Raw genomic sequence first — 27500 nt, forward strand, 5'->3', positions numbered from 1 at the left:
GTAAATGTCTGTGGCAAGTCTTTAATCCAAGTAGTCAAAGTTCAATATATTTGACCTTTGTGGTCTCTAGTAAACTATTCAGCCAATTTTGGGTCTAAACATACGAAATTTTACAAAAAGTTTATTCAAACCTGCAGCTAGCTAATTAATCATTTTTGGGTGAAAATTTAGTTGCCAAGAGGTAAAAATTGAAAGAGCTGACCATTGCAGACTCCTCCTCCGTTAATCTTGGGTCTAAACACTGGAAATTTTAGATGTAGGTTACCTGAATATGAGTCAAACTTTTTAATATATCTATATACATATGCCCATAAAATTATGAACAGTACATAGTGTCCGAGCACAGCCGGACTGAACTGCTAGTATAATAATAAATATGAAATCTGCATTAATCATATTTAAATGTATTTTATGACCGAGAAATGCTGGGCGGTCTGTGAGTATATATATATATATATATATATATATATATATATATATATATATATATATATATATATATATACCTCACGTGTCTGTTTAAATGTATGTATGTATGTATGTATGTACGTATGTACGTATGTCTGCCTAAAACTTTCGAAAAAGGCGACCGATTTTTCACAAGATCGGTATCGTTTTGAAGTTCGACGCTTCGGACGATACATATCGACAAATTGGCTTAAAACATTAAATCCTTCACTCTCAAATCGTCACTTTTCTACAGGGAAAGGTCGCTGTTTTCGCCGATACTTTCGATTGACTAGCCTTAATTTAAACCCCAGTCACTTCCTTTTCGGCGATGGACGCAACGGCAAAGACGTCACGTTTTCTTTTTCACGTTCTTTTTCTTCTTCTTCGCGGTACGGGTTCGAACCTGCCTGCCTATTACCACTTTTTTTTTTGCTCAACACACACCTCCACACACCCGGGAAACGCCAGGCACCCAGGCTAGTCTATAATGTAATTCTTACCTGTCTGTTTAAATTTATGTATGTATGTATGTCTGCCTAAAACTTTCGACAGAAGCGACGGATTTTCATAAGATCGGTTTCGTTTTGAAGCTCGACGCTTCGGACGACACATGTTGAAAAATTGGTTAATAACATAAACTCCTTCACCCTCAGATGGACCATTTTCTGCAAGGAGCTTTTTTTCGCCCATATTTGCGAAAGTAATCCCCTTTTTCGATTGACTAGCCTTAATTTAAACCTGCGCCACTTCCGGTCGGCGATGGACGCAACGGCAAATACGTCACGTCTGTTTTTTTCATATTCTTTTTCTCCACGGTACGGGTTCGAGCCTACCTGCCTACAACCATTTTTCTTTGGCTCAACACACACCTCCAAACACCCGGGCAACACAGGGCAATGCCGGGAAACGCTGGGCACCTAGGCTAGTGTATAATATAAATCTCACCTCTCTGTTTAAGTGTATGTATGTATGTATGTATGTATGTATGTCTGCCTAAAACTTTCGACAGAGGCGATTGATTTTCACAATATCCGTATCGTTTTGAAGGACGGTACTTCGGACGACAAATATCGAAAAAATTGGCTTAAAACATTAATTTCTTCACCCTAGAAACACTGGACACTTTTCTAGAAGGAGGGGTCGCTTTTATTCGCCGATATTTTCAAAAGTCATCGTCTCTTTTCGATTGACTAGCCTTAATTTAAACCTTCGCCACTTCCCTTTCGGCGATAGACGCAAGGGCAAAGAGTTCACTTTTTTTTTCACTTTCTTTTTCTTCTTCATGGTACGGGTTAGAGCTTGTCTGTTACTACAATTTTTTTTTTTGCCCAACACACACCTCCAAACACCCTGGCAACGTCGGCACCCAGGCAACGCCGGGCACTCAGGCTAGTATATATACATATGTCAATAAATCCGAATAATGTTTTGTGTAATTGTAATTAAATAAATCGACAAAATTTGGAAAAAAACACACAAAAATATTAACTATCATTTATAGTTTGATATAAATAGTTTCCTTTAATTCTGTCTTACATATGAGTATACTTGTTTGTCTACGTTTTACAAAAAAGCTTTATAATAACAATTTCACTTTTACGGGATGCAGATTTGTTATTGCATTATGATTCCAATTTTAAAAACGACGATCACTTGTTTTTATTTTAAGTTTAGTCAACATAGTTTTGTAATAAAATACTAACCAAAACATGTTTCAGGTTTAAAAGAGAATATTAAGAAATCTCTCTCTCTCTCTCTCTCTCTTTCTCTCTCTCTCTCTCTCTCTATATATATATATATATATATGTATATATATATGTATGCATATATATATGTATATGTATATATGTATATATAAGTATATGTATATGTATATATATGTATATATATATGTATATATATATGTATATATATATGTATATATATATATAAGCATATTGCTTTATTAAACATTTCAAAATCATAGGAATATACATTTAATTCACATTTATATTGTTTAAATTACCGCGTCTTAAACGTGTTTCATTGAATAGTATAAACCAAACAAATCATCACAGACTTTTACAGGTCTTAAAAAATTCTTTGCCGTTATTGAAAAAAAAGAAAATTTACGTGCGGAGTTTGAACCCACAGACCACGTCATGCAAAAAAATAATAAATAAATAAAATAACAACAAAAAAAACGCTATAAACTTACCCATAGTAGAATTTTCACGGCCCGCTGTTCTATCATTGTTGCTAAGCGACGACATGGAAAAAATGGCTTTATCAATGATAGATAAATAAAAATAATGGTTTCGATTATCGGTTGTTTATAATTATCGGGGGTATTTTGGGACAAAACTTTATTACGATCACTCCCAGACTTATAGACTAAAGTTCCGTTTCGGAGTCTATAAGGAACGAACTCACACACAGAGACAAAGTTGCATTTATATAATTGTAGAAATATATATTAGTTTTGATCTCACTGCCATATATTAGATTCAATATAATAATCGATTAGTAATAAATACGTAATTATTTAAGTGTATCCTACGACCGGGCAACGCTTAGCATCCTGCTAGTATATTATTTTGTTCTAATACTGGCTGTAAAATACCAAAGATCCATTTTGCAAGCTTCTGTTCTGATGACTTAACGTTGAAAGAATGGGTCTCGGTAGTATATACGCCTTGTTTGTTTTGTGTTATTCATATAAACGTTGAGAGATAGAGCCAAAGGGTTTGATTTTATTGGTTGTATCAGAAGAGGGTGCTCTGCTTTTATTCCACTTGAACAAATTATTTCTGATTTCTGTAAGCAGTGTACTCTTTTCTGCACGCAGTTGCCGATTAATGTCGGAATCAAACAACACTTAAGTTTTTGAACTGCATTGTCTTGACCGGAATCAATGGTTCAGGTTCGGAATTAAGTGGCGCGCCCGGTGAAGAATCGAATTTAATGTGGGTACATTTGTTAACATTGAAAGGCACATCCCATAGTTTTATAAGACGGAAAGAGGGAAAGAAAGAAAGTGAGGAAGATAAACAGTGAGAAAGAGAGAGAGAGAGAGGGGGGAAGAGAGAGAGAGAGAGAGAGAGAGAGAGAGAGGAGGAATGAACGATTGACTGATAAAAAGAGGGCGTGTGTGTGAAAAGCGGGGGGAGAACTGAATGTTTATCTGGTATCTAAAATTGTAGCCTATTATAATGGGGTAGAGTTTGAAAGTTTATTGTTTTAAATTCCACACATTTCAGCATTGGAAACGAAATAAGTCGCGGAGCTAAAATAATGGACGCTACCGAAAAGGTTTGTTTGTCGATCGGTCTTTAATAATAAATACGCAATGTTTAGATTTTACTGCATAAAACACTGACATACGACCGACATAATTGAAGCGTTTTTCTTTTCCCTTTGTACTTTTTCTGTGTCATTCAATCCTGTCGGTTTTTATTTTTCTGTTTGTAGTATGAGCAAATGCCATTTAATATTCGTCAAATTTAGAGACGCCATTTTGCGTGTGTGTAGCCAAGACCAACACACTGAATGACACACATATACAGTCATCCAGAGAGACTGTATCGTTGCATGACAACTATTTAGTGCTGTTAGACTAGTAACTACCTCAAGCCAGAACTGAAACTCGACCGGCCAGGCAGCAGTTAGCACTTCTAACAGTTACTCGGCAGCAGTCGGCGCTTCTAACCCGTTACGCTATTTGTCTGCTATTATGGGCATTGAAATTACAATGATTAAACATTGTCAAATTTTTTAAACTTCATTTGTTTACACAAAGAACTTTGCATTATACGCTAGTGGAATTTGTTATTTCACTCTCTATATGCTCAACCCAAGATAGAGAACATTTAAATAAATATGTTTTTAGTTAAATTTTGTATCGGAATGTCTTCGATAAGTATCGATAATTGAAAAAAAATCCGAGGAAAGAAGGAGCAGGCGATTTTGACTACCGCTAAAGCCTTATACAGCTTAACATCCTAAGTGCATTTGAGAAGTTTAATTACCACACAAGCAGAAAGGCTCGGCTTATACAATAAACAGTAGGTTCTTTGATATGATAGGGACGTGTTCGAAATGAATGTTTATGTTTAGGGCACGCTTGCACCATGATACTAAACTTTTTCATTTTAAACTTAAATTCAAGTCACGTTCATAGCACAACCAGTAATGCCAGACATATATAATCCACAGTAGGTTCTTTGATTTAACAGGGGCGCTTTTGAAATGAATGTTTCTGTTTCGAGCACAGTTGAAACATGATACTTGACTTTTTCATTTTAAATTCTAATACAAGCCATTATATGTAAAGATAATTTTATAAAATCAACAATAGGTTCTCCACAGTGCAATGTACACTATAATATACTGTGAACTAAATCACCGCGGAGAGGTATATGAAGCGCCCTTCCGGTGCACTGTGATGGGCCCCTAACTAGAGCAGGAAATCAACCGATTTGATTGAAAAATTGACGGTTTCAGCGATTTCGATGAGAAAAATATATATGGGAGTGTGAAACTTTTGTTGGTCATCATTCGATCCCGGGCAATGTCGGCTCTTCCTTCTAGTAAATATATAGAGGGAAAAAGAAAAAGATGTGCTCTCGCGCGCATACGTGACAGAAAAAAAAAATATATAGAGAGAGATAGAGATAGATAGATAGATAGATAGATAGAGAGAGAGGAAGAGAAAGAGAGAGATACAGATAGATAGATAGATAGAGAGAGAGAGAGGGAGAGAGAGAGAGAGGGGGGAGTGAGAGAGAGATGGGGGCATCAATTATTAGGAACAGTGAAATAAAAAGGAATTCATGTTTTTGTCTTTTCTCAGAACTTCAAATCGACTGTGCGCGCGTGAGCACATCTTTCTCTTTTTCCCTCTATATATTTACTAGAAGGAAATGCCGACATTGCCCGGGATCGAATGATGACCAACAAAAGTTTCACACTCCCATATATTTTTTTCTCATCGAAATCTCTGAAACCGTCAATTTTTCAATCAAATCGGTTGATCGCAGTGCACCGGAAAGGAGCTTCATATACCTTCCCGCAGTGATTTAGTTCACATTATATTATAGTGTACATTGCACTGTGGAGAACCTACTGTTAATTTTATAAAATTATCTTTACATATAATGGCTTGTATTAGAATTTAAAATGAAAGTTTAGGTTTATGACAGCCATCTGATTGTTATTTTGTGTACTTGATTATATCTATACGTACTGTTGGGATAATATTTAAGTTATTTAGATTTTCATTCACACCAAACAAGCCACTCTACCATCGAGACGCAAATCACCACTGTAATTGGAGACTAGATTTAGAGGGGGCACCTTAGTTGTGCACTAAAATGTTTACAGAAAAAATTCTGCATATTCGTACAGGGAAAACGGAAAGCGTAGAAGGAATCAGAGTATAAAGTTTCCAGCATGTTGGGAGCTCCATAGTAAATAGGTTGAATTTTGCTGCCCCTCGATTATATATGAGTATTTCATTATTAGCTACCTTAGCAAACGCATGAAAGGAAGAAACCAGGGCTGTAGCGGAACAACACAATGTAAATATAGATATGTGCCCAGAAATAAGGAACTCTCGACTCTGGAAAGGAGCATCACAAAGCAAACAGGATGGTGGCTAAAAAAAAAAAAATCCAGCTTCAAAATATCTTCAGTCTTTGAAACGGACGCGAGGTGAAGAGCGAGTGTCAGCCTCTTTTCTTACCAGTTGAATATTCTTTGATCCTCCCCCGACGCCGCATATCAAGCACCCCTTGCTTTTTCTTTTCTTTTCCCCTTTTACTTATTTTGTTTTATTCTATTTTTTCTTTTCGCAGCTGAGACACACGAAGGAAGACGTTTAAGAATCGCCTACCAAACACCACCCTTCACCTAACCATCGCAAACGCGCTATACACGAAGAGACCGGTAACACCCGCCCTGCAAAGAAAGCAGACATGACCCCTTACGCCACCACTTTCCTTCTCCACCTCCAAAACAAAATGAGCCGACAATTTTACCAATCTTTGTGATTCAAGTCGTCTTTCGTATCTGTGACAGCCGGTATTTTTTCCTGAATGTATTTATTTTGTGTATTTTTTGTTTTTGTTTTTGATATTCCAGATATTTGCGATATTTGCTCTCGTATGGCGTTATCAAAGCAGCTTGCCACGTATTGAACCGAGTTCTATTCGCTTTGGTTCGGTGTGGCGATTTCACTGCACATCAACCATGTTTATGTTATGCTGAAACATAGTATACATTGTATACAATTAATTGAAGACAATATGCCTTTTTTTTCCAATCGCTAGAGGTAAACTAAGAATTCGTGCACATTAGTGCCTTTTTGGCTGGGATCAAATGGTTATATCTATTCGGTTCCAAGATTTCAGTAGATCAAGCATTTTCGGTTTAAAAGGAAATAAAAGTGGATGCGAAAATACCTATGGAACTGATCTCTATTGCAACTTTTTTAGTGTTAGATCCACCTCTATTAACGCGACATTGTAGTAAACATCTTTCTGTGTATTTAACCCACCTCAACGCTAACCGGATGAAGATTTGGCACAAGACCAGATATCAGGAATTATCAGTCACCACACAAAAAGTGATGACACTGTGCCCTCATACAGTTCCAGATGAATAAAACTGCGTATAATAGATCAGTCTGAGACTTTATCCATTACGCCAATCACATATCAGCAAGTTCATACGAACTAAAAGTAAAACATTAATGTTTCTTTACCATCAAGATGTAAGTGTGTCAAAATTATTATTGATGAATTGGCAGAAATCTTTAAAGATAACCCCCAGTCAATAGTGGAATGGGACCATAAATGGAGAGTGACGTTTAAGACTTGGCTCCCTTCTGTTAAAATTACAAAAAAAAAAAAAAAAAAAAATCCAACTTTTTAAACACCGATAACCTTGAATAATAACACCCTACCTTAAAGAGCTCACCATCTAAATCACTCGAGTTAACATTCACAGGAAACATGAATTAGAACAAATATATTGAAACTCCGTCTACTGTGTTTTTTTAAAATTCCATTTCCATCCCAAACAAGGCACAGTGCCACTTCGAAGTAGGTTGCTATTATCAGGGGAAATAAGTTGCAGGGATATTATGAGGGGAGATGAGCAGAAAGATTGTTCACATTACACTTGAACTTCTGCATATCAGTACAGTTGAAAAAGCATGAGCTCAGAAGGGAGAACTGCTAGAACTTGGAATTTATTTTAGTTTCCTACTTCCCGAACTATACTAACGCACAAAAGAATAAATGTAATGCGAACAGAAATTTTGCTCATTTCCTTTGTAAAAATATCCCCAAATAATACACCTTACGTAAATTTTGCAATATACCTTATTTAAGGCGAATAAGAGTCAATAACTCAATAAAAAAATAAAGGAATAAATAAACAGGAATATTGAATGAATAAAATAAAATAAATATGAATACATTAAAATAATAAATGAATGAAAATAAACTAAAATAATAATAAATAAAACGAATAAATAAAATAATAAATAAAATAATCAATGAATAAAAGTAAACCAATAAAAACACATGATTTAAAAAATAAAGAAAAATAAAAAATAAATGAAAATAAACAAATAAAAATCATAAATAAATAAAATAAATAAATAAATTAATTAATAAATAAAATATTAAATAAATAAATAAAAATAATAAATGGAAAACATGCAAAAAAGATGGATAAATAAACATACATGAATAAAACATTACAAAATATTAATAATAAATAAATAAAAACAAACTAATAAAACGATAAATAAAAAATAGATATAAAAAACATAAATAATTGAAAATAATAATTAAATGAAATGAAAAAATAAAAATAATAAATGAATAAAAATAATTAAAAATAATAAAGGAAAAAAATGAATACATACAAATACTATAATATAGATAATAAACATATAAAATAAATTGTAAAATTATAAATAAATAAAAATAATACATGATTAAAATAAGCAATGGTAAAAATAAACAAATAACAGTAATAAATCAGTAAAAATAATTAATAATAAAAATATTATTTTAAAATTTAATTTAACATTAAATAAACAATTATTAATGTGCCAATATTTTAAGTTATGTTAACATATCCCCAAATAATACACCTTACGTAAATTTTGCAATATGCCTTTTCCAGTTTTGAACTAGTCCTTTTCCTTTTTGTAAATTCAATCTTAACCATATTTCTTTTCATGCATGTATTTTTCTATGTAATCCATGATTTTTTCCAGGCTATGGTTTTTAATAATATTTCTTTTTTATGTTCAAAATAATCTTTAATTCATTTGATTGACAGGCATGATGAATACTGAATTATTTTTATGAAAGGATTTATTTTGAAAAATATTATTAAAGAATAATTTTTAAAAAGTATTTATTGTTAAATATCTTAAAAGCAATAAATTATATGTTTTATATGAAGTTCAGTAAATTTTCCTATAAATTTCAATAAATAATGATTCTAAGGTAGAATAAACAGTAGAAGCTGCAAATACTATTCCAAGATATGGATAAATATGCAAAAATAGTAAAAAAGTGGACTTTTCAAACAAATATTTAGAACAAACTAAAAAACTAGTGTTGCAAAATCCATTTTCTTAATTAAACCAGTTAAATATAAAAATATGAGCCAAGAAGTATTTTTCAAAAATAATTATTAAATTAACCTTCATCAATTTAAATTTTAAATAATCTATTAGGAACAGATAGCAGAAAATAAATTATTTTTGCACAGATCATGAGAAACAGTTAAAAAATTGAAATTAATAATAAATTCCTTAGAATTTCTTTTATTGTTTGATTAAAAATGCATTATACATAAAAATAAGAAATATCAAGTAGATACGCATCTTTTAATTGATTTTTTAAAATGAATAATTCCATTTTAGTCTAATTTTTTACACCAATAAACATAGACAGAATTAATGAACGACTATATTGTGATTAAGTATATATATATATATATATATATATATATATATATATATATATATATATATATATATATATATATATATATATATATATATATCTTTTAATGATTTTGAACTCATCCCATTTGTGATTTTTTCCAAGGAATTCTGCCTTTTGGATCATTTTGGACCATCTTCCAGTTATGCGATTCCTTTGGAACTTACCTGTTGGATTGGAAATTTTTAATTCGACCGTGTTTGGATTTTACCATTCTTGGATTTTTTACCCTTCACCGGACTATCCATTCATTTGAAATCTTTTTATCATTTTTTCTTTTACCTCCTATTCCCTTTACCTCACCCTTTTTTTTAACCAAGTAAAATCTGTGACTTACTTGTGGTTTCATTAAATACTTTATATTGTGATTAAGTATATCTGTATATATATATATATATATATATATATATATATATATATATATATATATATATATATATACAGATGGCAGCAAATTTGCTTTCGAACTCGATATAGCAAAAAAGAAAAAAAAAAAAAAGAAGGTATATAGAAACACGGAAACATTCAGTGATGGGCTGCACGAATGTGGGTTTTAAGCCCTGCTAAACTCTGGCATTCCTTAGCACACATTGTACAGATATGTGCACACCACTAGCAGCACGTTTTTGCTTTTCATTTCTATGCAGGATCAAATGCCGTTTCAAACAACTGTCGTTTTGTACATCCGCCCGCAGTTGACACAGGATAACTCTGGCAACTAATCGATTTTGATCAGAATAATTGTTTACTTGAAGATTCCTAATGATTTAATAAAAATGACGTTCAAAGATTATTTATGCAGTCGTCTGCTTTCAATAAAATTCACCCAAATTATATTCCAATGTTATCTCCCTTTCAATCTTCCATTCTTTTTGTTACACTTTTTACCTCTCTCTTTGATTTCTTTTTTCTTTCCGTTTCCCCATTTTCTCTTTACTACCTCTTTCTTTCATTTTATGTTGTTCCCCATAAGTTGACATAGTTATAAAAAATTCGTATTATGACGAAACAGTAAAATAAAAGTAATTAAATAAATAAACAAAAAGAAGGAAGAAAAAAAGAGAGAAACAGAATTAATGGGCGATGTCGTAATCGAAAGATGGCATGCGAGCGACATTCATGAAGGTGTCGACGAAGTGGTAAAACTTTGATTTAAGTGGTAAAACTTTAATTTAAGGTTACCCTTTCCTTTTCTCCTGTTAGGCACAGACACCAAGATAACCGACACTCCAAATCCATCTCTGTCTTTAGTGTTATAAATTTACAAACTTACCTCTCTATATTATTATTTTAATCAAGAAAATAAAAATCCTAAAGTGTTGGCTTTTTAAAATATTTATTTATAAATTATTTGCATGCATACAAAAATAATATTTATTATAATAAAAGAATAAGATAATACAAACATTATTAAAATTATAACTCATATTATAATATATTAAATTGCCGTTATAATATATTACCGTGATAAAACGTCAATGTCTAAAAGTTGCTATGGACACCAACAGCCAATATGAAAAAAAAAAACGTCTTTCACGTTCCTTAGATAATCTGAGAACTTATGAACACCAGTAAGTTATTATAACTTTTGTTTTAATGAACGAAAATTGAAAATTTTTATATTGCATGGGAGTAAATATTGGGGTCTTATAACGCGGACTCAGAACAGATGATGATAATGACATTTATTTTTCACTGGGATGATTCTTGGAGGTTTCATATTAATACGGACTGGGAGATATGATGCAAGTTCTTAACACAGAGGAGGGGAGGAGATACTTCACTTATGATGATGGTGGGAACACATAATACTTGGACGTGTTTACACAAAGTTCGTTACAAGATGATAAAAAAACACATTTACCCTTTTCTGTTGTAAGGAATGACAACACAAGACAAACAGTTACAAACATAGTTGGTTTCTTTATTCTTCAATCGGTCGATCGGTGAGTTCAGGAATTCAAATTTGGATTTACATGGTCTATTTTTCCTCCCCTCGCTTCTAAGGGCTCTCCTCTCTAATTGACTCTAACTCATCAACTCTAACCCATCAACTTCTGACTGACAACTCATTAACTGACTTCTAACTTCGAACCCTTAAATTCCTATATTGAGAAATCTCCTTTGTTTATGACGTCAGAAGTGTGGTTTTCAAACGTGACTAATTTTCACGTGGCTTTACATATGTTTTTCCAAACACACTTTTGGCAAACAAAATAACTATCCGTTCTAATTCTAATTCTAACCTATTTTTAAACAATATATTTTTAATTTGCAATGTCCATTCTTTAAACTGGCATATTTAATATTCAGATTTCTAAAAGAATGGACAATCGACTCTTTTTCCGACATAAACAATATTTAACTATTTCTAATAGAATTAACAATGAGCTTAATTTCTAACATTCCATTTTCCATTATCTTTAACACTTGCTTACAGGGTTCGATTCTAGCCTTATTCTAATATCATTTTCACTTATCTATTATGTCTTTTTACTTACATGAGAAGAGACAGCCCTTTCATTTAACATCTATTTCAAAATATAAAGAAGGTGACCTATGAACTGTAAAAATTGCTTAAAATTTGGTCGCAAAACAAGTGAGCGGCGAAGCTTTAAAGCAGTTCTAAATGAGGAAAACTAACACCTAACCACAAATTCAATCACTACTATGTTTGAATGATATGCATGTTTAGTTGGTGTTAGTTTTAAAATAATTTATTTTATTTCATTTGGTTATCTTTCTATGTGTATTATTTTACATTTTATTTATTTATTTATTCATTATTAGTAGGACCCGTGTACCGGCGTACCCCAGTGGAAGTATGACAGTCACCACAGTTGTGAAAAACCCCCAATTAAACTACAGTTGTTAGTAGGAGCCATTGCCAGCCCAATAAAATGACGGGCACTGGCGCCTGTGGGTAAAATGAATGCACCATTCCGAAGTAATAACGTTAGTATCTATAAACCCATTCTAAACATAGGGATTTGATTATGTTCTGCGATTATTCTGTGCTTTCACCTAACGTGTCAACATTGTGTCACGAGGAAAAGAAACAAATACAAAACCACTGCTGCGGACCTGAACAATGATTCCCATAGCCTTTAAAATTTTCCTTTTAACTTTGTCGTAATTTTTTCCGGCGATTATCATCGAATAAAAGCTTAATTTTAAGATAACAAAATAGTTTCAGGTAGTATATTTAATGACTGTAATAGTCGGGGATCAATTTGTAATGATAACGTTCTAATAAACGGAACACACACTTAGTTTGCCACGTCAGTTGTTAATGCTGCACCTAGACTTTAAATGTTTCCCTTTTCTGTTGGTAAGGTGTATTCAGTTTTTTCCCAAGATATTTTGGTAATGTGAAAGCGAAGCGTGTAATCTATGAAAAGCGACACATAAATTTGCGAAAAATTGTAAAGAAAAAAGCTATATGCTAGTGGCAGCATTAACCACGAGAGTGGTCAAAAAGTGGGTGTTCATTCTAGTAGAACGTTATAATTCTAAATTTAAGCCAGAAACTGCTGATAATCGCCTGTAAAATTTACGAATAATTGAAAAAAAAAAATTAGTAAATAATAAGAGCGGCATTGTTCAGGTCCATCATTTTTTGGTTTTTAAATTAATTTGAAATCTGAAAATTATGTGTGTTTTAAACGTTCTAAAAGGGTAAACGTGTCCAATAGCTGACCCTAATTGGGTTGCCACTCTACTAAAAAGCTGAAGCTTAATCTTTAAGAAAAAATGCTAAAAAAAAGGGCCAAATTGAAAACTATAGCTATTCTGCATATTCGTACAATTAGAGAAAACGGAAAGTGTAGAAGGAATCAGAGTATAAAGTTTCCAGCATGTTGGGAGCTCCATAGTAAATAGGTTGAATTTTGCTGCCCCTCGATTATATATGAGTATTTCATTATTAGCTACCTTAGCAAACGCATGAAGAGAAGAAACCGGGGCTGTAGCGGAACAACACAATGTGAATATAGGTCTGTGCCCAGAAATGAGGAACTCTCGACTCTGGAAAGGCGCATCATAAAGCAAACAGGATGGTAGCTAAAAAAAAATCCAGCTTCAAAATATCTTCAGTCTTTGAAACGGACGCGAGGTGAAGAGCGAGTGTCAGCCTCTTTTCTTACCAGTTGAATATTCTTTGATCCTCCCCCAACGCCGCATATCAAGCATCCCTTGCTTTTTCTTTTCTTTTCCCCTTTTACTTATTTTATTTTATTCTATTTAAGAAAGACAAATTGGAAAAACAAATAATGTGTGCGTGAATTCATATAAAAACGGAGATATATGTAAGCGAGTCTTATGAGTTTCTAAACAGTTCACTTCTTGTAAGTAAAAAAATACTCGAGCTGAGATCGAAACTACGATAACAATTAGGCTAGCTTGACACGTTCTTTAAAAAGTGTTTTCAAACCATAAGAAATCTGCCATGTGAATTATTCACGAATGGGCAGTCATGAAACAGTTGACAAACAGATAAAAATCCGATGGCCTCCACGTACCAAGTTTTCAATTTTGACTCCTTAGTAGCCCGTTTTTTTTAAATGAAAACCGATTAAAAAATGTCAACATGTCTGAATATCCTATATACCAAATGTCAAATCTGTAGATCAAAAATTCGTAGAGTATGTAGGTTGAGAATTGTCCTCACACACACATGCATTCTCTCTTTTATAGATATATAGATAAACCGTAAATTGAGTTTTTTTTTTATCGTCGTGTTGGAATAAACCAAACTTTTGACTGTTCCACATGCTGTAGCAAATGGGGCGTTACAGACAAATAGAAACATTGTTTTTAACATTTTTTTTTGTTATTGCAGATTACATTGCTTCATTTTCCAACGTTCACACAAACAGAACACACCTCTTTTCATGTTCCTTTTTCATAGAACGCAAATTCTTTTCTCAAGTCCCACCTCTTTCCCAGAAAAGACACATAATAAAAACGTATTATCTTGCCCATCAGACATTCCGTATTCTTTTAGTCTGCTTGATTTGAAAGTTATTTCTTTTTACACTTATTTTGTTTTATCATCCGCAGATCGTAATGAAACCGAAATGTTCGTTCTATCTCTAAGCTGAGGGTAGGAGAGTGGGTGGTGGTGGTAGTGGTGGTGGTGGTGGGTGTGATAAAAGCGGGGATTACTCCCAGTAGTCATGATCACTCGAGAAATTAGGAGAGGCCAAAACGAGACGTTCTGATTGATGTGACGCTCCGGGTTTTGGCCTATCACCTGTGACATTAGTTTTCCTCTACCTCATTATTATGTAACGAAGCGGTGTGCTCTTATTTAACGTTGACAAACGAGAATAGCAGCAGCAGCCGCATGTAAAGCTCGTATGTAAATTGGAAAGTATGCACGCACTGACGTCACGGGAAAAAGAAGGTGAGAAAAGGAAAATAAAGAATAGACCTCGCGTTCAGAAAAGTGGAAAGGGAAGAGACGTCTTACGCGTGTTGGAGCGAGCGGAGCAGACACGATACTGTCAACGCGGGAAAAGTAAAGGCAGAGAAAAAGGCAGCATGTGGTCGTGCGCGAAAGAGCGTCTTGACAAACATGTTCGACGCGTGAGAGATATTTTGAAGTACCATGCGTGTGTTGTGGGAAATTACTGGAATTTATACTTTTTGTATTGACCTAAAAAAAATGCTGAGTCGTATTTTTTTACGCCTTTTCTTGTTTGTTTGTTCCTGCAACGGTACCAAACAATGTGTGGGCCCGTGTGGTTGAAATGTAACGACACGATGAAATTGTAACGCCCACGTTACAGTTATAGCTGTTTTGTAATGGGAGATGACACAATCTAAAAGCGATTTCTGTAGCCATAGCGAAAGCCGAAAAAAAGATACCCCAAAAATGTTCAATGCATACAAACCGTAGAGCAGATCTACGTAAGAAAAAAATGTTCACTCACATTCACTTTTATACCTTATTTTATTTATATGCGCTAATAAATAAATAAACGTCTTTTGGAAGTTTAAGGTTCGATCCTCAGTAAAGACCCCACAAAGAATATAGTTTAGAATTACTTAAACCTTCTCAGTCATGGCTGGCAAAACTAGACAAGTCAAATCACGTAATTAAGATAAAAAGTTTGGTTCAAAATTCTGCGCAGATTCCCGAATTCGACCAAATGCACATGAAAATGTTCGGAATTTATATCGGTCGAAACGCTGTGATAATATAAAAACGGTAGTCCGAATATTCCAGTTAATTAGACTATTATAAATGTGGTGTTTGCCGATGTAGTAGTACAAAACACAGTATTATTCAAAACTTCCAACAGAATTTTCCCAGCAAAATTCTATAGGGTACTAGTAGGTCGTCCGGTGTTGTCCCGTCGAAAATATACGATGAAAATTGCTTCAGTTCGTGTATATTTCATATTTATTATTATAGAGCCAAGTCCTTATCGATTATTATATTGTATCCAGTGGATATTAATGATTTTAAAAGTAAAAAAAGAAAAAGAAAAAAAGACTTGTATACCATAAGCTAGAATCGAAACCAAAACATACAGCGTTCTAGTCTTATCAGTTGGTGTATGATCTAACGCAATACGTGTGCAAAAACAACAAAAAAAGAAAAACACAAAGCGTTGTTTGAATGTTAATTAGCTCATGAGCAAAAAAATGAGGATATTCGACTTATGCTAGACTAAAGTTTTTCATTTTCATTTTGACATATTAGCAGCTATTATATCGGCTAAAAACTAAATCGAAAGTGATCTACACACCGAAATACCTTATATATCAAGTTTCAAGTTTAGGAATTAAAAATTCAGAGAGGAGTATTGTAGATAATTTCCGCACACACAGGCAAGTTCACTTTATAATGTAGAATATCTGCATGAATATAATTACACGTAATAGTAAACTAAAGATGATCTTCCCATAAGAAAACCGAAGAACTAATAAGGATTAATTAAAATGAATGGTTAAAATTAGCTAGTGTTTTTTCAGACAAATACAACCCCAGAACATGACAGAGTTGCATTTTCCTTTTAAATAAACATAAAGGTTTTTTAATATCTATAGCAATTCACAAACCCCCAAATTTATAGGAGTGTAGATTACAATTTATAATATAGATGTTCATCCATGTATGCACTTGTGTATGAGGACCATTTTAAAAACAAAGTCTCTTAGTTTTTAACTTAAAAAAGCTGTAGAGTTGCAGAGACAAAGGTGAACCATTAAAACAAACGACCTTTTGTGTTCCAAAATTAAATTTCTACATAGTCACCACTATTCTCAATGTACTTTTGCCAGGAGTTCAATGAAGAATCTCTGACAGATGTTGCTTTCTTAGAGTTTCACGCCATTAATATCTTAAATAGAAAAAGGGGGTTATACATGAATATCAATACACAATGAAATTACATTTTGGTTTTGTCCCATGTGAAAAAATACGATGGGTTTTGTGTAGAAAGTAATAAAGCATTTCTATTTACTAACGAGTAACCGTTTATAAAGGCCAGGGAGTCACACGACGATACGGGTTTACGATTTTGTAATGCATTCAGCCTAACGGAATGCAGGACGAATTTCTTTTGGAATTAAAACACGAACGTTTCTGTGTAACTCACTTGTTATAAGTATATAGCTCTTTACACATATTCAGCAGTCTCGCCTGTAGTCTTGAGACTGGCAGGACATCAAGCTTACACTTAAAACTCTGTGGCAATTTATATATATATATTTTAAATACACATATTCAGAATTCAATTTTTAAAGCAATTCATTAACCTACTGGGTTCTTTTTGTTTATTTTATTTTTAATATGCATGATAAAACCTTCATAAAAGCGCCGCTCCACCATTGGCTAATGAAAACTTCAACTTGCTGACGTAAATGAATATGATTGGTTGGCTAGCTAAACTAAACACCACTGGCTATATAAGCTAAACACCGCTGGTTATATAAAACACTAGGTAACAGAAATGTTATGCATTTTAGCCTGACGATTCCTTACGGGGATGAATCACGAAAGATTTTATGTAGGTTCATTGTCATATAGTTTCATAACTTGATATACATATGTACATAGTAGTAGTAGTAGTAGTAGTAGTAGTAATTAATATATCAGCTTTCCTTCCTCATAGAGTTGAACGAGGTCAATACTAGGAATAGTAGACGTCGTATGGCATGTCCTTTATCCGGGATATACATGGAACTGGGGATGCTATGTAAATTTGATATTCCCTAGTAACTTTAATTAGAATTTTGAATATTGTAATTATGAAAGAAACGACATTTATTGTTTACGATTTAAAGTAAAACACGTCTAAAAATGTAAAAAAAGGGGCAAAAGAGAGAGAAGTAAAAAAAAAATGGGTGAGTCAGCTGACTGGTTTCGCTCTCGCTTTTGCAATTCTGAGCGTTATATTTTCGGGCGAAATAAAAAAAGAAAAAGAAAAAAAAAACAGGGAAGCAATTAAAATAAAGCAACGTTATATTATTTTTCAAGATTGTAGAAGTTAATCACGCTCAAACGCCTCCTTAATTGAACGTGAACAATGTACAAGATCTTTTAATGGAATGTTGAATGAGCACGACTCAGAATTGAAAATGAGTTTGTGCTGAAGTTCGCTGCAGATGACGGGTTTTTATTGAGATGTTAAGTTAGTAGAAGACCCATGGTAAGAACGTCTGTTGCTCGGTATGTCCAATTTTTGTTTTTGCTGTGTACGGTGCTGTTGGACTATTACACCCAATCTTAACGTCGTTCGACCTAGGTAGCTGGCACCACAACTACACTTAAAACTGTAAATTACATTATTATTATGATGGGGATAGACCATCTTTTGTTTTCGTTCTATTATTATGATGAGGGAAGAGTTAGAACATCTTGAAATTCCTCGATTTAGTTTTGAAAGGCGAGAGCGAAACTAATCAGCTAAACGCGTTATATATATATATATATATATATATATATATATATATATGTGTGTGTGTGTGTGTGTGTGTGTGTGTGTGTGTGTGTGCGTGTATGTGTGTGTGTATATATATATGAGAGAGAGAGAGAGAGAGACATGTGAAACGACGTGTCAGTTTGCTAATGAAGAATAATTGCCCTTTATTTCTCTTAATTAAATCTGTTTATTTCAATCTCTGTCTATCTCTCTTCTACTGCCTCTATTACAGATTCTTCCTCTCTCGCTCCCCCTCTATTTCTATCGATTGTCAGACATGCGTAATGCCGCTACACCAATCTATTTTCACAATGAAATAAACTCATCAATACGTGATCTGCTTCTATTTAGCGCGCACGTGCTTGCGTGGGCACGACCTCGTTGACCAGACTTGTGCGCTAAGCAGATTTTCGCATCTCATACTGATGAATTGCAGTTTCCATACACATCTAGCACAGAGGTCGGCCAGGTACATGATCCTGAAATTGCCTGGTTGTATGCAACAAGATAGGGATCATCGCGTCAATCCAAGTACGATAGCTGTTCAGTGCGCGGAAATAAATAATCCATACTACTCAAAGGCTGATTATTAAAATGTAAATAGTCATTGAGAAGGGAACAATTATTGTGCAATGCAATTCTCTCTCATGTGAAATCTATTTAGGTTCTCTTCAAAACGCTCAATATGTTTGGCGCTGTTTATATCATGGTGTAATTTAGTACAGGCTCGAAGAAAACGCTCGCTGCCATTAAAAAAATTATTTCTTTTTTTCTACTTAGAAGGTCACTACTTATCATGGACCGGGGAAGGAATTTATTCAGATTAGACTTGAAGACACCCAAGTTATAGTCAGCCGGGAGAGAGACAGACGGTATTGTGTTCTATATACGGATGGCTTTACTCTTGGAATTTTCGTTTAGTATTGGGAGCAGATAGAAAGCGAGGGAAGTTATTGGCAGTTGTTTCAGTTAAACGAGTATTTGCTGTGAATGTTTGCACATTATAAAGTTATTAGAAGAAGGGAACAGGTGAAATTAATTCCTCGAACAGAAAAGGGTTGAGCATATTAGAGAGTGAAATAACAAATTGCCTCTAGCGTATAAAGCAGTGCTTTTTATATAAACAAATAGAGCCAGTGGCGTAGCTAGAATAAACATCACCCAACATTCCCCCACTTTACCCTATGCTGAATGGTTAGCTATCGTTAAATTTTCATACATGCTCTTCTTACTTCCTGACCGGTACGTTACTACTTAAACGTATAATCAAAGACAAAATCATATACGAAAAAAAAAAAAAACAATCAGTTAAAATCCAAAGTTTAAAAAAATGCAACTGTTCATAATATCACAATAATGATAAACTTATTTACTAGTATGAAAACCGCGTATGAAAACCTTTTTTTAGGAAGAAAAACATAAGCGTATACTATGATGAGTCACTTAGCAAATTGATGAATAAATAAAATAATTAATTGTTGTTATGAAAAAGAAAAGGAGGCATTAGAAACGCAGTCGAATAGAAACGCCGAAAAAGGAAAAATCAGTTAGTGATTAAAATCGGAAAAGATGGTTTGAAAAGAAAAAGACACGTAACAGTTGACCTACCTTATCAACTCGTGAAAAGAAGGAAATAAAATAAAATAAAATAGAAAAGGATTGAAGTGATAAAATAATAATAAACGAATGGGTGAAAACATAAAATTAGGAAGAAAAATATCATCTGTCTGTTTAAATGTATGTATGTATGTTTGTATGTTTGCCTAAAACTTTCGATAGAGGCGACGGATTTTCACGAGATTGGTATCGTTTTAACCCTCTAACATATTAATACTTATTAATGTATATTAATAAAAATTCTGAGATTTGAAATTATAGGTTTTATTGGATCAAGAATCATGAATCTGAACAAAAAAGTGAATTCATTTAAAAACTTAAAAGCTATGAAATGTGCCATATCTGTCTCCTTTGTCTCTAATCTTTCTGATGAGGATTTGCCATATATGGCACGGGCGGCCCTGGAGGGTTAAAGCTCGACCATTCGAACGACAAATATCGAAAAACTGGCTAAAAACACTAATTTCTTCACCCACAACTGGGCACTTTTTTACAGAGAGGGGCCATTTTTTTCCTCGATATTTTCGAAGGTCTTCCCCTCTTTTCGATTGTCTAGCCTTAATTTAAACATTCGTCACTTCCGGTTGGCGATGGGCGCAACAACAACGACGTCACTCTTTTTCACGTTCTTTTCCTCTTTCGCGATACGGGTTTGAGACTGCCTGCCTACTACCACTTTTTTTTTGTTCAAAACAAACCCTTCCAAAGATCCGGGCAATGCTGGACACACAGGCTAGTCTATAATATAAATCTCACCATATCTTTTTTAATGTATGTATGTATGCATGTATGTATGTATGTCTCGTAATAACTTTCGACAGAGACGACGGATTTTCACGAAATTGATATCATTTTGAAACTCGACCCTTCAGACGAAAGATATCGAAAAATTGGCCGAAAACATTAATTCCTTCATCCTCAACTGGGCAGTTTTCTACAAGAAGGGGTTACTTTTTCGCCGATATTTTCGAAAGTCATCGCCTCTTTTCGATTGTCTAGCCTTAATTTAAACCTACGTCATTTCCAGTTTGGCAATGGGCGCAACAGCTAACGCGTCATGTTTTCGTTTTTCACTTTCTTTTCCTCCTTCGGGGTACGGGTTCGAGCCTGCCTGCCTACTACCACTTTTTGCGCTCGCAATTTTCCTTTTTTTTCCCCAACCAACACCCTCACACACACGTTTACTTTCTTTTCCGCCTTCGCGTCACGTATTCGAGCTTGCCTTCCTACTACAACTTTTTTTTTGTTGCTCAACACACACCTACAAATACCCGGGCAACGCCGGGCACCCAGGTTAGTTTTAAAATAGAATAGATAATAAGAAACTGTGAGTTAACGATCTTTTTATTTTATATTTAAATCTACACTAAAAAAGGTACTTATGCAGTTTTGTTACCGCCATTTTTCCGAACATTCACAAGCGTTTCCGAGCAGATATCGAGAAGAAACGAGATATGCCGAGCCGCTTAGCACCTCGAATTGAAATTAGCAGACGCTAAAAAAAATGCAATGAATTTCTTTATTTAATTATGTTTTTGTAAAAGCTATTTTTTGACAAAGTTTCCAGATAATTAGGATAAAGAATCTATAAACTTTGTTGAGTATAGTGAACCACGTCAAGAGAATGTGTAGGGAAGCAAAGCAAAGAAACAGAATCGAATGTGGGACAAATAGGGAAGTATTAGAAAACTATCTGACAGAGTTCATGTGGAGAGAAAAATTCAAAGTTCCTTTCGCCTAATGGACCAGGTAGCTCAATATTACCCTCAGCTTCTTTCCACTTTCTCTCCGCCCTTTTCTCTATTTCGCGATTATTTTCTACTCTTGCATAAAAGAAAATTTGCCAACCGCTCTACCCGCTACATTGAAAAAAATCATTAAAAAGAAAATAAAACAAAACAAACAAAAACAAAAACATGACCACTAAACATCGGCAAAAACAATTAATAACTGACAAGAAAAAAATTTAAAGCAAAAATTACCCCCCCCAAAAAAACAATAAATCGAAAAAAAAATATTGAAAGATTTCATAAAAAGACATCTGCAATTTGTTTTCATATCTTGTTTAAATTCTTTTATTTCATTTTCGTTTTCTTGTTAAAATAAAAGTTTAAAATTACGAGTGGTGTTTAATTATTTTCTCCTTAAGATATATTAGCAACTATTTGGCGATATTTGGGTATTTGGTCTTCATCGCGTTTCTGCATCAAGATATCCCGATTCTTTCTGATATCTGCTCGGAAACGCTCGTGATAGTTCGAAAACAATCGCCGTAACAAAACTGCATAATAACTAGAATTAATGTTTTCTTGCTTTCTCTATGGTAAACTGCTCAATGACATTGTCAAAATCTATTTGTCTTGTAAATTCGTTTTCAGTGGACAGAACAGCCAGATCCGACGGTCTAGACTGGCTCATGGTTGACTGGACGTAAGTTTTATTTTGGAGAAACTTCTTCTACACAATGCCACAGAAACACATACTGTCAGAAGGAATTTTAGAATCAGTGTAAGATATGGTAATGACTCAACAAGTCCCACTTGATGATAAAATGCAGAATTGGTGTCCTCCCAATGATTTCGACTGCTTGTATGTGTCGCCTTAAAGTGAAATTTCTAGACGAAGGTCTTTTTCAAATAGCTCATCATACACAGCTGTAAGCATGGCAAAAGACAACTGTATTTCTTCCTCGCCGGCACAAATAATATGATTTGACTGAACGGCAGAAAAAGTCAGCAAAATGTCATTCACTGCCTATACACTGGTATCCAATTCGATATGGAAACGGTCCAGGCACTCTATAATTGCTTTCTTACTCTCCTGCTGCAATGACAATCCAGCATCTTTTGCCTCCTCTCCTGACATTCTTTTCTTTCTTCTGATTATCCTCTCTGTATAGATATCAAGTTTCTCACATTCTGCAAGTGCTTGCTGGGTGGAATTTTCAACAACATTCGTACGCTGCTCTTCCAAAAAGACCTTGAGAACCCTTAGTTTGGTAGCAACCATGTCCAGAATAATGCCTGGTGTGAGCATGTACTCTTGAGCTACGTTTACTTCCTGAAAAACGTCAATCCAGAAAGCAATGAAAGAAAAACGTCAATCCAGAAAGCAATGAAAGAAAGGTCGCATATACTTGGCAACAGATTGTGCACAGCGCCTCTTGTTTCGTCGCTTTCTTCGACATTACACAGAGCTTTAATAGCTTTCACGAACTGGTTAAACCTCTGTATCACCGGCTTCACTGCATCAGCATGTGCACTCCAGCGAGTTATAGACAATCTATTCACTGTAAGACCTGTGTACTTTCCTAACACATCCCATCGATGGGTCGATAGAACGAAAAAGGTGTACAACATCTCAAGACTTCCAAAAAACATATTACATAGGAGGGATTGTTAGAAAACGAATGTTTCCCACAAAAGTTCAAAGAATGATTAGAACAAGGTACAAAAACGGCCCTTGGATTAATTTCCTTGATCTTTCTTTTGCGCGCACTGTGGATTCCGGCCATACTTGCAGCATTATCGTACCCTTGACTACGACAAAACTTAATATATCTAGTCCTTCGTTTTTTAATTTCTCGAGGATATCGTATACCAATGCAGTAGCTGTTTTACCTTTCAAATGTAAAAATCTCAGGAATGACTCACGCACTTCAACTGCATCATCGCTGATATTTACATAGCTGATGACTGTTGACATATTATCTGCATGCGAAACATCTGGTATCCTATCAAAAAGTATACCAACGTACTTTGCATTCTTGATGTCAGCAACGAGTTTTACAATAATGTTTTGCCCAAAGATAAATAAACTCGTTCCGTGTTTCAGGCGACATGTATGAACATATTACCTGACTGTCCGCGCTTTGCTGGAGGCTGAAAAGATGTTCCCTTAAACACTACATCATAGTGAGATAATTCAACAAGCTACAGGAAGTTACCTTTGTTTAATGAAGACGTATTCTCGTGTTATCCTCTATATGATAGGTTCTGTCATGCAAGAAAAAGTATCACGTCTAAAACTCCGTGCAGAATGTTTCTGAACTTCCTTTTCTCTTTCTCTATCAGCGAAATATGTGCTTCATCGATGGTATTTTTGTAGCCGGAGTCCTGAAGCCAGCGTTTTCCACTTTTTCTAGTACGGCAGATGATCCTTTGATTGTTCATGCTCAATCATTTTGGGATTTAACTTCCACCAGGCTTCAAAACCAGTGGCGAAAATAGATGTCCCAGGAGCCTTGTCATCTTTGGCAAACAATCGACAGCAAAAGCAGTACAACTTTCCGTCACGCAATGAGGAATAAAACCAGGTTGCAAAAAGTTGCCGCAATTCATCTTTAATCTTTGCATTTGGCCTTTTAACCGACTTGAAAGGCCCCTGCTTATTCTGGAATGGCTCTCTCCCCCGTTTGATGATATCAATTATGACACTATCAGGCACAGGAATTTTCCACGATGACACATCGTTGAATGTTAACAAATTACTGACGGTGCTGGCGGCCGAGGCTTCAAACTCTTCTTCTGATCGAGTTGCAATTGTTGTATCATAATGTTCTTCAATAGCAGTTTGTTCTGTGTCGCTGTTTGTCGATTGCTCGCTATCACTTGAAAACTAGTTTTTCATGCAACGTTCTTTCGGCTTCAATAAAATCAGAAATTTTGACAGTTTTTGGTTTCAGCAAAGACCCTTTAATGTCGTTTAGCGCTGCCTCTTTTGCCTTTTTAGCTTGGCATTGCTGATAGTAGCTGGGACGATTCAGTCGTTTCAGGTTTCGGTTCTCAAAATGAATGAAATGCATGCGTATTTTGAAAACTTGGCACTGCCGTGCACTTAGGAAACTCAACAGTATTTGACATTCGTTTCGACGTTAACACAATATTAACTGAAAAATCGGACATTCACATTTTGGATTATGACAAATGCTCTGTAAATTTAGACAAAAAATTTACAAATAATTGAATTATGGCGTTTCTTTTGCAGAATTAGACACAAACTTCAAAGATATCTAAAAGCAAGCTCATTTTATCGGCAACTAATATAATACTGGAATGAAAACAGGGGAAAACCTATGCGCCCCAACAAAAATTATTACTTTCTGTCAATGTTAAGAATTTTTCCAACTCCCCTCTCCCCAATTACAATTTAGATATTTGTAGCTTTTCGGGGGTGCTGAAAACGAATATAACATTTAAAACTATAGCATAGAAAGACTTTTTATGATATTTTATCAAAAAGTGTTGGATCACTGTTATATATAACTTAAGCGTAAAATGAACACCCACTTTCAGGCCACCTAGTAGGAGGGAATAACTTTTTTTTGAAGCTTGAGATGGAGCTGCCTGAAAGCTTTTTTTGTGTTTAACGTCACATGAGCATCCACTTTCTTGCTACCTAGTTGGGGGGATTAATTTTGGGGAGGTATAATAATTGGTAAGTATGTTTTAGTTTTAATAGGGATATTATAATAAATGGTGTGGGCTGCGGTCGCGCCTGGCTTCTATAGAATGAAAATATGCCACAGTTTTACAAAGACTTTTTATATTTTATATTCATCCACATAAGTAAGCTTTGATAAACATGTTTCAGTTTAAAGACAAATGGTATGATAAAATTATTGAGCTTGCGCCCGCGCCTGGTCTCCATAGGATGGAAATATGTCAAAAAGTTTAATATGGATCCACATAAGAATATTGTCATAAGTGTGTTTGCAGTTTGAAAATGTGGGGTATAATAAAATTATTCGGTCTACCTGGTTTCTATTTTTCTACTAAAATATACTTTAAGAAAAATAAGTTATTTGTGAGTAATGTTGAAAAAATTTAGGTGACTGAAGGAGGATTTGACCAATATTAAAGTTATTTATAATAATTTATATATATATATATATATATATATATATATATATATATATATATATATATATATATATATAAGTGAAAGTGTCTGTGTGTGTGTGTATCTGTGTACCTGTGTGTCTGTGTGTGTACATTTCCCTACGCAATAACTCTGTCAATTTTCGGTCTACAGACTCGAAATTTGATATACAGGCTACTGAGATTTGGAAAAATCGATGTTATCGGTTTTCGGCCAGAAATTTGGCGATTAAAGAGTAAAAGTTCAACGATTTTACCTCTGAGTACTCTACCAAACTCCTCCGAAAATTTGGAGTTTAAACACTTGAAATTTTAGATACAGGTTCCGTAGACATGGATCTAACTTAATAAATTGAGTAGAGCCCAAAAACAATTAATTTTAAGGGGTCATAATAGGGGTCAAAGTTAAAAAAATGGGCCGTTTTTTTCTCAGCATACACCTCCAAACACCCGGGCAACGCCGGGCACCCATGCTAGTATATATATATATATATATATATATATATATATATATATATATATATATATATATATATATATATAAGTGAATGTGTCTGTGTGTCTGTGTACATTTCCCTACGCAATAACTCTGTCAATTTTCAGTCTACAGACTCGAAATTTGATATACAGGGTACTGAGATTTGAGAAAATCGATGTGATCCATTTTCGGCCAGAAATTTGGCTGTTAAGGGGTCAAAGTTCTACGATTTGACCTTTGAGAACTCTACCAAACTCCTCCGATAATTTGGGGTCTAAACACTTGAAATTTTAGATATAAGTTCCTTGGACATGGATCTAAATTAATAACCTGATTTGAGCCCAAAATAATAAATATTAAGGGACAAAGTTTAAAATAATTTACCACTAAGATCTCTACCAAATTACTCAGACAATTTCTGATCTAAACATTTGAAATTTTATATAAAGTGTATTCAGAGATAGGGCAAGCTTTTTAATAGGTTTGTGTCGAAAATTTGAGCTACCAATATATAGATGTATGCATGTATGTATGTTTCCATGTCTCCCTAAAACTTTTGACAGAGGTGACGAATTTTCACAAGATCAGTATCGTTTTGAAGCTCGACCCTTCAGACGACAAATATCGAAAAATTGGCTAAAAACATTAATTTCTTTAAACTCAGCTGGGCACATTTCTACAGAAAGGGGTCGCTTTTTTCACAGATATTTTCGAAAGTCATCCCCTCTTTTCGATTATCTAGCCTTAATTTAAACCTAGGTCACTGTGTTTTTTCCCGTTTTTTTCTTCCTTCGCGGTACGTGTTCGAGCCTGCCTTCCTACTACCACTTTGTTTTGCTCAACATACACCTCCAAACACCCGGGCAACGCCGGGCTGAAATGCTAGTATATATATATATATATATATATATATGCACACACACATACGTAAACACACACACACGCATACACACACACACACACACACACACACACACACACATATATATATATATATATATATATATATATATATGCCCTTACCTCTATCATTCTAATTTTTTTTTCACAGTTAAGAAAAATGAAATAAGTGTCATCAAATTATTTCAGATGTACTATTAAAATTTTCAAAAATACAGGGTTTGGAGTT

At 34.2% G+C, this 27500-nt stretch overlaps 1 protein-coding gene across 1 annotated transcript in view; it reads right to left on the reverse strand.

The window, feature by feature from the left end:
• LOC145303585 (protein Wnt-10a-like) overlaps window positions 1-27500 on the reverse strand; it is a 197716-nt gene that overhangs the window by 89329 nt on the left and 80887 nt on the right. The gene's annotated exons all lie outside the window — the stretch shown is intronic.

This window comes from Euprymna scolopes, chromosome 19 (genome assembly GCF_053919585.1).
Source record: "Euprymna scolopes isolate OS-2025 chromosome 19, ASM5391958v1, whole genome shotgun sequence".
Lineage (NCBI taxonomy): Eukaryota > Metazoa > Mollusca > Cephalopoda > Sepiida > Sepiolidae > Euprymna > Euprymna scolopes.